We start from the raw sequence: 10,984 nt of genomic DNA on the forward strand, positions 1-10,984 counted from the left end.
AAATTTTCTTTGAAACATATTGAACGTCTAGTATCTAGTACCTATAACATAATAATTTGTTAATATATGAAATAATTCATCATTGAAACAACAATAATACGCAAAAAAAATATGCCCAAAGACAAAATATGAATTCTTCGAAACGCTTTTTGTGATCATATTCTATTCTGAAAACATGCTGACAGCTGAAATTTGAGATAGTAATTACTTATTGCTTGAGTTCCATATTGTCCATAGACTAGATAATAATCAACTATTACGATATATTAAGGAATAAGTAAATGGTTTTCAACTCGAACATCTTCTCAAATAACTTTTTCCGAATTCAAATATAAAGAATTAATTAGTTTTCTTTTGTATTTTTATGACTTATTATTGAAATTCGATGTTTTTCATTTTGTTGTTGTTTCACTATTAGATGAGTTCATTGAAGCTCCAGACCTTTTAAATGATTTTTCAGGAAGAATTTTACGTTTTATGTCTCACTTATGTTTATGTGAATAAATCAATTTTTTCGAACTCTGTCCAATTTCAAAAAGTCATAAAAAAGAATGTTAGATGTGACAACTTTAAGTGCAGATACCGCGTATTGAAGCTATGCTCATTTTGGAAATAAGAACGATGATTTCAAATTCGAGATACAAAGTTATATTTTAACCTGAACAATTTAAATGAGAAATAATGAGTCCGGTCCTGGAATATTGAAATGATTAATATCTCTCTGACTCGACCTCGGTATATATCAATTACATTCCAAGTTTCATTAAATGCCGACAATAAGTTTGGTTCTAATGATGGTCTCATTTTTTTTCATGAATATGCAAAATCACCTTATAGCTTTCTTAGAAAAGGCAGAAATTAATTTTTTTCAGTCAATCCGTACTCACCTAGTCCTACTCTGCCTCAGGTAAGAGTATGTACAGTAACTCGCGGGATACCTTATATAATTCTATACAGGGTGTCCCGGGAAGAATGCGACAAACGAATTCCATAAATTAAGGTCATCATGGAGGACCCGTATCAAGATCTTTCAATCGCCTGAGTGCCTTCGTTGGGGATATACAGGGTGATGTTCATCTTATGAGTGAAATTTTACAGTTCGATAACTCTTTAACTAATAGACCGAATAATTTCAAATTTTGAAGTTTTGTCACCCTTTCCTATCGCCTTCCTTCAATATTTCTGAATTCGAGTAAATCAGATCCGGACTAGGAAAATGTCAGACTTTTCCTATTTCCGTGAATATTGGATCACCCTGTACGTGACCATAATGTTTTTTTTTTCCGTTTTAGGAACCACAAAGAATCAATTCATTATAAAAATTCTAAATCTCTGCTTGGCACGGCCATACAGGGTGATCAATAAACATTCCCTTATGAGTGAAATTTTTTTAGTTCAACAACTTTTCAAGAAATCCACCGAATAATTTCAATTTTTCAAGTTTTGTTGCCCTTCACTATCACCTTCCTTCAATATTTCTGAAATCGAATAAATCAGATCCGGACCAACAAAATTTCAGACTTTTTCTATTTTCGTGAATATTGGATCACTCTGTACGTCAATATCATAATTTTTTTCGTTTTCGTAACCACAACGAATTAATTCATAATCAACATTCTAAAACTCAGCTTGCCGCCGACATACAGGGTGACCAATAATCATTCCCTCATGAAAGAAGTACAACCGATTCAACCGAATGAGATAGCGAAATCTGTGAAACTATATCATATCAACGTGCTCAAAAATGTATTAAAATGGAGGAATATCATTTTGAACAATATCTGCTGGACTGAAAATATTTTATTTTTGATTCATTGTTTTCAAGATGAAATATTTTTCAATTTATTTGATGTTTTTGTTTGTTGATTAAAAATTTTGTTAAATAATTTGAGAAAAATTTAGGTGAGACATTCGTGAAGGGTGAAACAACTTCAATTTTCGAAATAATTCTACCGATAAATTCAAGATATCTTGAACTATGAAATTTCTCTCATGAAGAAATGTTTATTGATCACCCTGATTGATGGCGCCAAGCAGAGATTTCAAATTTTTATTATGAATTAATTCTTTTTGGTTACGAAAACGGAAAAAAATCATGATATCAACATACAGGGTGATTCAATATTCGCGAAAATAGAAAAGGTCTTAAATTTTCCTAGTCCGGATCTGATTTACTCGATTTCAGAAATATTGAAGGAAGGCGATATAGTCTAAGAGCAATTTACCTAGATTTTTAGTGATGCATTCAAATGATGCATGTTACCAAGAAGTATTATTAAAATATCTGTGTCTGAGCAGCGTATCACAACTTCACCATCGACATTTATTTGGCAAATGTGATATATTATTCGAGAATCGGCTTCTTCGTGTTCTTCGCAAGACAGTGAATCTTCAACAGTTTTAATAACTTTAAATAACATCATATAAAAATTTCAGCCATACTGAAATATTTTGAAAAAAATTTTTTTTTCAATTCAAAATTAGCGTCTGGCACGATTTAAACAACGATAAAAATATCTGGCAATAATATATTCATGTTGCGAAAAATTCAATAAAAATAATAAAAAAAAAAAAACTTCTTAAAATGATTTGAAAAATCGATATTTTACCTGTACAGGTAGGATGCGCACTGATGAACGCAACCACTACCGCCAGCCAGATAGCCCGTATGACGTCCGGGGGAGTGAGAGAGATAGCATATCTAAAAACTAGCCTACCTGAAATGCTTGTTTTCCCGACGTTGCTAGCTCTCGTACTAATAGTAAAGGGCGACAAAATTTGAAAAATTGAAATTATTCGGTGGATTTCTTGAAGAGTTATTGAACTAAAAAAATTTCACTTATAAGGGAATGTTTATTGATCACGCTGTATGACCGTGCCAAGTAGAGATTTAGAATTTTTATTATGAATTCATTCTTTGTGGTTCCGAAAACGGAAAAAAATCATAATGTTCACGTACAGGGTGATCCAATATTCACGAAAATAGGAAAAGTCTGAAATGTTCCTATTCCGGATCTGATTTACTCGATTTCAGAAATATTGAAGGAAGGCGATAATAAAGTGGGACAAAACTTGAAAAATTGAAATTATTCGGTGGATTTGTTGAAGAGTTATTGAACTAAAAAAATTTCAATCATAAGGAAATGTTTATTGATCACCCTTTATGACCGTGCCAAGTAGAGATTTAGAATTTTCATAATGCATTGATTCTTTTTGGTTCCGAAAATGAAAAAAAATCATAATATTCACGTACAGGGTGATCCAATATTCACGAAAATAGGAAAAGTCTGAAATTTTCCTAGTCCGGATCTGATTTACTCGAAGTCAGAAATATTGAAGGAAGGCGATAGGAAAGGGTGACAAAACTTCAAAATTTGAAATTATTCGGTCGATTAGTTAAAGAGTTATCGAACTGTAAAATTTCACTCATAAGATGAACATCACCCTGTATATCCCAAACGAAGGCACTCAGGCGATTGAAACCTCTTGATGACTCCATGATGACTTTAATCCATGGTATTCGTTTGTCGCATTCTTCCCGGGACACCCTGTATAGGTACATTTGACAAATAAATTTACCCATCCAGAAAGTATCTTGAAAATATTACCAAACTGAAAAATCGATAACGAAATCAAATCATTTTTCGGTCATTTTCAGTAGTTATAGTGTTTAGAAATCCATTCACCCATCGTTTTCACAACGACCTATATAGATTGAACTTGAGTAACCACGAAAAATCAATTGGGTTATGTCCTTCAACTGCAACATCTTCAATCCTATTATTATTTTCATTATGGAATATAGTAATGCACCATCAGCTGCCTGAAAATAAAGATCTATGGCTCGTATCATCTAGTTCAACCTCAGAGGCATACTTCAAGTGACTTTACAATAAATACGTTCATGGAGAGACTGAACAAATTCAGGTGTGCCTCGTGGCATTTTATTATGATTAGATCTATGTTATTTTGGAAGAGACTTCATCGACTTGATTCATATCCTATTTTTGTTATTTATTGCTCATGGTGTTTGTTGTAGACAGTTTAAAATTTTCAATAATGTTTGATGGAACGTGCGAGATAATCCTTCATTTATATATTGTCTCCTCATTGAAAAATGTGTTTTCAAAATAATGAAAACATGGGCGTCGCCAAGGGGGAAGGGGCCGTGGGTAGTTGTATCATTAGTGTGGCGAAGTACTGAAAAGGGATATTATGGATAAAGTGAAAGGGGAAGAGCATATAGCATATTAGCATATGAAACGACAGACATTTAAGGAAAAGAACAAGAAGAATCTATTGAAATTATATTCCAATTATATTTTGATGCAAAGTATTACAGAGTACAAGAAGATTCTGTTGGTTTTGTCGAATCAGAAGGTCTGGACATGAAATACATCGCAAAGGCAATTGATCAGTTTGTGTATAAAATACACCAAAGCTTTGTTTTTCCATTGTGCATCACATAAACTGAACCTGGTGATTAACGATCTCAATGTTCTCTGTGATATCCGGAACAAACAAAAAATTTTCAAATGATCAAAATGATGCAGAAAAAGTAGCTGAGGAAATAATGAAAGATGCCTTTACAAACGCCGAAAAGCTGGACTAGAAAAATATTTTGAGGTTCTGTCCGGACTGCCGAAAGGCAAATTCACAGGAGCAGCCAACCAGCCACTAGCCCATCTGAGTACTGGAAGAGGTCTATAATTATTCCTTACTTGGATTCCATCATCTGAAGATTTCCTGAAGAAAACACGCGAACGTATAAATTAAGCAGACTACACCCTGCTTTTGAGCAGTGTAGCATTTGTGCTAGACAGTTCATTCCATTTCCAATGCTTGTGACATTTTTCCAAGTTTTATAATTTAATCATCAGAAATGAACTCGATTTGTGGCAAATGATATGACAGGACAAACCTGAACTCAACGGGAAAGGCTTTGGAAATTTTGATCGCTCTAGTTGCACTGTGGAGCGATCATTCAGCACCCTTCAAAGAATAAGACTTGGCTGAGGAGTTCGATAGTTGAGAGTCGACTTAACGGTTTGGCGATGATGAGCAATCATCGTATAGCACTTAGTGAAAACTTCACAACAGGGTTAGGTTAAATAATTTTCAAAAAAATCATAGAAGGTTGTGTTATGAGTTTGATATATTCAAAATTTCATTACATTATCAGCTGATAAAACGTGATATCAAGAGAGAGAGTGAGAATAATTACACATATTGTAATAGTTGATTTAATAAGTAAACAAATTTTCAACCTCTGTTTCAGTTTGAATTTCCTGATTTTTTGCTTTGAAAATTAATGGATTTCATTTGCGAGTTAAGAAGATCAATGTTGAATATAGCAACCCTAATAGTTCAAAGCTCTGAAATGTGGACTGACGAAAAGATGCGAATAGATTTTATGGTTTTTCAGAAAAGCTGTGGACGAGTGACGAGTGGATTTTTCAATTGCTTTTTGAATTCAATACATTTCAAAACGTAAACAGTAAAAATTTCCTGCAGGGGTTGTATTATGTGAAAATTCATTGCTGTTTGAGTTAGTAGTAAACAATATAGGTAACATTTTTGTTATTGGCAGCAGTATGGAAGCTCGTGGCACTCAAAACAGGTGAGGCCAAGAAGAAGGAATAAATTTCCACGCCACCTTGGTGCTTAGACATATGAAGTATTATTACTCAGGTCTTCTTATTGTTTAAGGACTGGAATTTTATTTCTTACGCCTCTACTATAGTTTCTCCAATTCGCTTCTGATGTTAATTTGGGAGAGTTTCCTCTCTTCTGCATGACATTATTTTCCTCTATTCGATTCTTCGAAAGAGATATTTCCTCTTGTCTATCTTTCCTGTTGGAATTTCTATTATATTTCATAATTCTCTATTCTCGTGCGCTTTCAACGCCTCTATTGTCTTCTTCATTTGTTTGTTCACTATTTCCTCAAGAGTTTCGATTTTCAATTCTTCTCTGATTTGTTATGGATGCTAATATACCATTGGACACAAACCGCTGTTCTGATGATTACTGTAGGATTTGGTGTACTTTGTAACTGATCTTTCTTATTGTCTTTCGTATAATACCAGGTTACTCCTGCATACGTAATGCTTAGTAATAATACTATATTCATTATCTTCAGCTTGTTTTCTATGGAAAGTTTACTTTTTGGGTTGAGCAGCGGGTAGAGTCTTCCGTGCCTTGCCTTTTTTCTGTTTTCTTCTATTTGTTCGCTAAAGGTCATTCTTTCATCTTGAATTACTCTCAGATATTTTGCTTCCTCTTTCAATTCTATCGTCTGATTTTCTATTTTGACGTTTCCATCTTTATCTTTCTCTACCTACTGTTGTTCCTCCGAAGTAGGTAAATTGCAACTGTTTTCATCGTATTCACTTTGAATCTTCATTTCTTGAAGTATTCCATCAGTTTATCTAGGTCTATCTGTAACTGCTATTAATTGCTTTTTGATAATCACTAAGAAATCGACTGGGTATTCAAAAAGAGAATATTCATTGATGATATTCGAACGTTAATATTGGACTCATTCCAAATTGTACCTACACCTTATATTTTATTTTCTCATTTGATAGAGATAATAAAATTTGCTACCTAATAGTAAAATAAAATACAGTGTGTGTCATTTGGAATAAGCCCGATATTAACGTTTGAATGAGTCATCAATTAATTGCCTCATTTTGAAATTTTTTTTTAGCATTCATTCAAATAAATTCTATCATTTCGTCATTAGGTTTCTCCAAAGACACATAATTTATATAAAATCGAAATATCTCAAAAAGGGTCAGTTTTAAGCATCTGAAACGTGGGTTCAATTATTCCATGCAATCTAAAAATTCAATAAAAAACAGGGGTGTTCCATAAGGAAAAAATATATGTTAGGTTCTTTGCACTTTTTTGGTGAACCTTATGTATTTCCAAACAATTTAAGAATGTAGCTCTAATGGAGTCTAATAATAGTGTCGAAATAAATTCGAAAATTTTAGCGCTTAACTGTAATAGAGCATCGAATCAATGGTGGAACGTATATAAATTATATTACTGTATAATTATCATTGGTCACAAACCTCGCAATATTTTTTTAAAGCTCAAGCTAACGAAACCATCATTTTCAGGAGCAATCTCGGCATTGATGCAATAAGATAGTAATAATAATAATAATCATTTATTTGCCAAATTAAAAATTATACAAATAAGAGATATACAGGGTGTTTCCTAAACATGCGGCAAAAATTCAGGGGGTTGTTCCTTGGACTATTTTAAGCATGTTTTGTCCTTGGATGATTTTTGAAAAACCTCTTTGTTTCGAAGATACAGGGCGAACAACATTTTTCATATTTTTAAAATTAATAATAGTTTAAATAAAAATGCGTACCGCACTGTGTTTACTAAGTAGGTACAATTTATTTTTAAATTTGTTTAACAACATTCCAATTACTAAAAACGGCCAGTTTTTTGACTAAAAATTGATAAGTGCAGACTTGCGAAATCGGATCATTGCTGGGTGTAACTTAATAAGAAATGATCCTGGTGTTTTTGAAAGGGTTCGGCAGTCAATGAGGAGAAGATTGGATGCTTGTATGCTGGCTAGAGGTGGTCATTTTCAACAGTTTTTGTAGGTTGAGTTGAATTTTCATGTAATTTTTCATAATAAAATGTTATTATCTGAAATTTTGTTTCCCCTATATCTTCGAAACAAATAGGTTTTTCAAAAATCATCAAAGGACAAAATATTCTTAGAATAGTCCAAGGAACAACCCCCTGAATTTTTGCCGCATGTTTAGGAAACACCCTGTATAGTACCTTCCATTAGCAAGGATGGTCTATTTCTTCTTAGGGATACTATCCCAAGCTACCTGTACTTATGTCTCAGAGTCGCAAAAGTCCGTGAGGGATTTCTATTTTCTACCCATGGTGTCCCAAACATGGCAAAATATTCACATGGGTCGCTTCGAAAAAGTTTAAACTAACTCTGGAAACATGAAGTCGGGCATTATCTTGCTGAAATATTGGATTCTCAAGCCGGTCAAGGTAAGGAAGAACATATGACTCCACTATTTCTTGGAGGTAACGCAGAGCTGTCATGTTACCTCGAATAAAAACTAAAGGTGACCTACTTGCATGTGCAATAGCACCCCATACCATAACGCCTACTGCCCGGTATACATGACGCTCAACATCAAACTGAGGTTCACGTCTTTCTCCCTGGCGTCGCGTCGTCTAACCCTTCTTTGGTCATCATGTGCACCCAAGGAGAATCGAGATCAGAAAAGACGACCTGATGCCATTCCACATTCCAATGATGACGTACTCTGCACCACTATGCCGGCGATGCTCAACCGTCAGAGGTAACAAAAGGTGGGGTTGATAATACTGCAGTCCAAAATACGTTATCCGGCGGCTTAGAATATAGATAGAAGGAGCGGAAAATAAACATTCGAACCCGATCCCGAACACAAGAGAGATGGAAGCTTAGACGCGCCAATCACAATTGAGCTAGCCGAATTGAAAACGTTGCCAGCTCTATTTTCAGTACGAAGGAATGAACGAAGGAGTAGATCAAAATTTTTCCGACAATTCAGATAAATTGTCGATGTGTGCAGTCGGGAATTCTGTCATTTTGTTCTGGCTTTAGACCACCTCAGTTGGCTAAATCTTCATTGTTCCTTGTTTCAATTATTTTGTATTTTCATTTATAACCATTAGAAGTGATATTAGATATGCCTAGCAAGTGTTCTTTGAGTGTTCCATCCATAGGCGTGCAGAATCCTGATATTTTTCCTTGAAGCATATATTCAGTTATAATTAAAACTAATCCAAAACTAATTTATACGACTAATAAATTTTTTTTAAGACTTCCATCGAATCAACTTGAACGAGAAAAATGGTTGCAGATAATTTCTTGGAACCGAACGATGTTGGAAAAAAAAAATTTTTCTTTGCTCAAATCACTTTCCTGAAGATTGCTTCCGACTAATGAACCTAAAAAAGAAGTTTATTCCAGGAAGTTTGCCTTCTCGTTCTGAAATCAAATTGGAAATACCTCTGTAAGTTGTAACGAGAACTTATTTTCATAATTTGTCGTATTTATTATAATTCCATGCAATGAAAATCTTCCTCAGAATATCATCATATAACATAAAAACATTTGTAGGATCTACTCATTAGGGAATGGAAGTATTGAAGCACAGGACTTTACAGAATCTGATTCTAAAACACAATCACCACCAAAAAAAGATTGAGATTTGAGACTTCAGCTACTTTTAACTCTCCTTCAAAATGTGCATCTTCCAGCTCTAGTGGCACTAAGAACCTAAGGCTTATCCAAGGAGGTTTGCCTTCTGAAATTAAATTGGAAATAACTCTGTAAGTTGTAACGAAAACTTTTTTTCATAATTTATCATATTTATTATAATTCCTTGCAATGAAAATCTTCCTCAGAATATTATAACATAAAGCAATTTGCAGGACTTACTCAGAAGGGAATGGAAGTATTGAAGAACAGGACTCTACGGAATCTCTATATGATTCTAAAATACATTCTCCATCAAAAAAAAAGATTGAGATTTGACACTCCAACTACCAATGATTCAGAAGAAACACTGACTTTAACCTCTCCTTCAAAATGTGCATCATTTAGCTCTAGTGCCACTTTCTCTAGGAAACGAAGAATATCCAAAATGAAGTAAGATATATCAAAAAAGAAAACTCCATTTTAAATTCTACTTTTCTAGGTCGAGACGGTTTTTCTCAAATCCCCGCTATACTGGAAACTATTCACATCGTCATTTGGAAGACCCTATGCTGCGAAAGAAATACTTTAGATTGTCTCGAAGAATCCTGTCCAATTTCAAGGTCAAAAATAAAATATTGTGTGTGTCCATCCTGAAGTCAAACAGCAGTCAAAATTACAGTTGAGAAAAACCTTGGGGTATCTTACCAATGCCTCTCAATTTGTAGTTGATATCTGTACCCAGGCTGAAAAGACATTTAAGTGGACAGAAAAAATTTTTTAATATATTCGAAAAAAATTATTCGAACTTGTTATCCCATTTGGTTCTCACTACATTGAATAGTGTTGATCCAAAATTGTTCAATGTTTTCAATCAGCATCTGTTTGATGATGAACCAGAGACAATCCATGGTCCTGTTATAACGAAAATGATTCTAAATGATTCTGGAAACTTATTTCAATTTGAGGATTCACCACGAATTGAGAAATCGACAGAGTGCAAAATTAAATTTGAATAGGTTGAGAAGCAGGTTGACGAAAACTATATTCGAAAATCAATAGATTTTTCTAATATTTAAAACCAATAATTTTATTTATACTGCATTTCTGTGATAAATTTATCCTGTTGTTTTATTGAACCAATAGATTTTTCTAATAATATTTGTAAACCAATATTTTATATTTATATTCTGTATTACGCATTAGTAATTTCAGTATATATTATATATATATATATATATATATATATATATATATATATATATATATATATATATATATATATATATATATCGGGTGTCCCAAGGTGAGTGGCCTATTAGATTATTATGGAAACTATTGATGGTAAAAATTTCAAATTTTGTGGATAGATATTTGGCCATGTTAGGTACATTTTTAAAATAATTTCACATTTCCAGTGTTGCCGGATGTACCACAATTTGGCAACAACTTTGTTATTTTGAATAGGACATCCGGTATTTCTATTTTTTTTATGATACTCCATAAAATATTGAATCTATTCACTCTTACTTTTCCATCCCTATCTTCAACGGTTTTTGAGTTATTAATTATTTTTCGAAATTTTTGATCAAATTGGTGTATTACGAAAATGACTCTAGTTCGTTCAATATTTGAGATTTAAGTCAGAAATTTTGCAAGTCGTTAGATATTGATCTGATCTGTGTCACTGCTCTTGAATTATGGTTGTCAATAATACAGGACGGACCAAAAAAATTC

The 10,984-nt window shown here is 33.3% G+C and overlaps 1 long non-coding RNA gene across 1 annotated transcript; it reads left to right on the forward strand.

Moving 5' to 3' along the window:
- Positions 1-8,517: 8,517 nt before the first annotated feature.
- LOC123686353 lies at positions 8,518-10,434 on the forward strand. Its single transcript, XR_006748458.1, has 4 exons — positions 8,518-9,062; positions 9,170-9,381; positions 9,484-9,700; positions 9,750-10,434. It is a non-coding gene; the product is annotated as an uncharacterized LOC123686353 (long non-coding RNA).
- The last annotated feature ends 550 nt before the right edge of the window (positions 10,435-10,984 follow it).

Source organism: Harmonia axyridis, chromosome X (assembly GCF_914767665.1).
Source record: "Harmonia axyridis chromosome X, icHarAxyr1.1, whole genome shotgun sequence".
NCBI classification, from domain to species: Eukaryota; Metazoa; Arthropoda; class Insecta; order Coleoptera; family Coccinellidae; genus Harmonia; species Harmonia axyridis.